Source organism: Gobius niger (genome assembly GCF_951799975.1).
Source record: "Gobius niger genome assembly, chromosome: 9".
Classification (NCBI taxonomy): domain Eukaryota; kingdom Metazoa; phylum Chordata; class Actinopteri; order Gobiiformes; family Gobiidae; genus Gobius; species Gobius niger.
This window is the reverse complement of record NC_136860.1, coordinates 7,891,200-7,895,106: the sequence shown is the minus strand read 5'-3', so window position 1 is coordinate 7,895,106 and position 3,907 is coordinate 7,891,200.

Here is a 3,907-nt window from a genome sequence, read left to right as displayed (position 1 = left end):
CTTGTTCTTTAGAAGGATTTAGTTTTACTCTTTTTTATGCAATTTTCTTGGAAATACCTATTACATGGTTCACATGATTTTGTGTTTTTTTCCCCCACATCATTTATGGCGCCATTGAAAATAAAATGAATCAGACTTTTTCTGTTACTCAGTTACTCACAGTAGTGACATTTTCTCCGAGTAGGGGAGACTGGAACAGGGGGTTTTACTCCAATCAGGAACGAGCTACAGTTAAAAAATGAATACTGCACATGCTCAGTGAGGCCCCTCCTCCTTTTGCCACACTTTCAGTCACATGTGTGCTTTGCTTCACATGGAAACCAAATTCAAGATAAAAAAGTTTTTTTTTAAATGTCAATGGGTTTTTTATTGAATGTAAACTGTTTGAGATATGCTATATTTAGTAATATCATTAAAAACTGGAGTTTCTCAGCACCCAATTCATGTAGTTTGTTTTAGTCAATCTCAATGTGCAAAGCTAGCATGACAAGATTTAGCAAGCCGGGCAGTTTAGGGACAGTTGCAACAGGTTGTTGCAACTGTCCCCGTGTGTTGTTGGAACACACAGGGACAGTTGCAACAGGTTGTTGCAATTGATCAAAATCACTATTTAGAAGTATTATATTTTTGGGCGGGTTGGCTGTCCATACCCGGCAACCCTGTCACTCACTCACTCACTCACTCACTCACTCACTCACTCACTCACTCACTCACTCACTCACTCACTCACTCACTCACTCACTCACTCACTCACTCACTCACTCACTCACTCACTCACTCACTCACTCACTCACTCACTCACTCACTCACTCACTCACTCACTCACTCACAATCTTGTTCTTGAAAACCATTGCTGTTGCTTGGTTAGATGAAAAAACGATCCTAATACATGGCTTACTTCCACTTATCAGCCTCGTTCACACATGATCACTGTTCCTGTGGTCATGCAGGAATTAAAGCCCACTGCAGTTTGTTACAAGGAGCCAACTCACCATTTTTTGCCTCTTGTTTGTTCTCAAATAACCATTGTTGTTAGACCTTTGGGCAAATAAAAATGACAGCCAATTACAAGTTTCCATTTCAAAAATAAAGTCACTAATGTTTCTCTTTTCTGCTTATGGTGTTTTACTCTGCATTTTATGACAAATAAATGTGTTGCAACTGTCCCATATGATTGTTACAACTGTCCCATATGATTGTTACAACTGTCCCATATGATTGTTACAACTGTCCCCAGACGTGGGGGCAGTTGTAACATGTGCCAATGTGTGTTCAAATAGAATTGTTTAAAATTTCACCATCTCCACACATATTTCAACAATGCAGGTGTGTAGGTGACAGATATGGGTTTGTAGTGTTAAAATGTTATGTTTGCACCACACACAGTCCCTGAGAAACTGAAGTAAATGCAAAAAGTGTTGCAACTGACCCCGGTCTCCCCTACTGTCTTACTTGTACTGGGGTAATTGTTTAGGTCACTACTTTTTGCTTGAGTAAAATGATTTGTTCTTTAGAAGGATTTAGTTTTACTCTTTTTTATGCAATTTTCTTGGAAATACCTATTACATAGTTCACATGATTTTGTGTTTTTTTTCCCACACCATTTATGGCGCCATTGAAAATAAAATAAATCAGACTTTTTCTGTTACTCAGTTACTCACAGTAGTGACATTTTCTCCGAGTAGGGGAGACTGGAACAGGGTTTTTTTTACTCCAATCAGGAACGAGCTACAGTTAAAAAATGAATACTGCACATGCTCAGTGAGGCCCCTCCTCCTTTTGCCACACTTTCAGTCACATTTTTAAATGTCAATGGGTTTTGTTATTGAATGTAAACTGTTTGAGATACACTATATTTAGTAATATCATTAAAAACTGGAGTTTCTCAGCACCCAATTCATGTAGTTTGTTTTAGTCAATCTCAATGTGCAAAGCTAGCATGACAAGATTTAGCAACCCGGGCAGTTTAGGGACAGTTGCTCACTCACTCACTCACTCACTCACTCACTCACTCACTCACTCACTCACTCACTCACTACCTTCACTCACTCACTACCTTCACTCACTCACTCACTCACTCACTCACTCACTCACTCACTCACTCACTCACTACCTTCACTCACTCACTACCTTCACTCACTCACTCACTCACTCACTACCTTCACTCACTCACTCACTCACTCACAGTTTGTTACAAGGAGCCAACTCACAATTTTTTGCCTCTTGTTTGTTCTCAAATAACCATTGTTGTTAGACATTTGGGCAAATAAAAATGACAGCCAATTACAAGTTTCCATTTCAAAAATAAAGTCACTAATGTTTCTCTTTTCTGCTTATGGTGTTTTACTCTGCATTTTATGACAAATAAATGTGTTGCAACTGTCCCATATGATTGTTACAACTGTCCCATGTGATTGTTACAACTGTCCCATATGATTGTTACAACTGTCCCATATGATTGTTACAACTGTCCCATATGATTGTTACAACTGTCCCATATGATTGTTACAACTGTCCCATATGATTGTTACAACTGTCCCATATGATTGTTACAACTGTCCCATATGATTGTTACAACTGTCCCATATGATTGTTACATCTGTCCCATGTGATTGTTACAACTGTCCCATGTGATTGTTACAACTGTCCCATATGATTGTTACAACTGTCCCATATGATTGTTTCAACTGTCCCATGTGATTGTTACAACTGTCCCATGTGATTGTTACAACTGTCCCATATGATTGTTACAACTGTCCCATGTGATTGTTACAACTGTCCCATATGATTGTCACAACTGTCCCATATGATTGTTACAACTGTCCCATATGATTGTTACAACTGTCCCATATGATTGTTACATCTGTCCCATGTGATTGTTACAACTGTCCCATGTGATTGTTACAACTGTCCCATATGATTGTTACAACTGTCCCATATGATTGTTTCAACTGTCCCATGTGATTGTTACAACTGTCCCATGTGATTGTTACAACTGTCCCATATGATTGTTACAACTGTCCCATGTGATTGTTACAACTGTCCCATATGATTGTCACAACTGTCCCATATGATTGTTACAACTGTCCCATATGATTGTTACAACTGTCCCATATGATTGTTTCAACTGTCCCATGTGATTGTTACAACTGTCCCATGTGATTGTTACAACTGTCCCATATGATTGTTACAACTGTCCCATGTGATTGTTACAACTGTCCCATATGATTGTTACAACTGTCCCATATGATTGTTTCAACTGTCCCATATGATTGTTACAACTGTCCCCAGACGTGGGGGCAGTTGTAACATGTGCCAATGTGTGTTCAAATAGAATTTTTTTAAATTTCACCATCTCCACACATATTTCAACAATGCCCGTGTGTAGGTGACAGATATGGGTTTGCAGAGTTAAAATGTTATGTTTGCACCACACACAGTCCCTGAGAAACTGAAGTAACTGTCTTACTTGTACTGGGGTAATTGTTTGGGTCACTACTTTTTGCTTGTACTTGAGTAAAATGATTTAAAAGTTACGTTACTTTTTTTGGGTCGCTTTTTTCTTGCGTTTTCATCCTTGTTTACGTCTCTTTTGTCCTTTACTATTTTTGACGCTTTTTTCATGAAGCTTTTTATTTGGGTAAAGCCAAACTGGAGAAAACGTGGTCGGTTTAGGTGGGGGTTAAGAGGTTAAATAGTTAGCACATACACAGGAGTAGCTTAAATGTAACAACCCGCTTATGAAACTCATCAAACAGCCCTGGAGTAAATCTGGCTACACCCGTCACGGTTGGCACCTCCTAAACCGAAACCAAAAGCTGGTGTGAGCATTCGTTTTTGCACTAACGGAAGTACATCCTCTGTGTCTAAGTTTCGTTAAATGAAAAACGCGACGTAAGACGGAAAA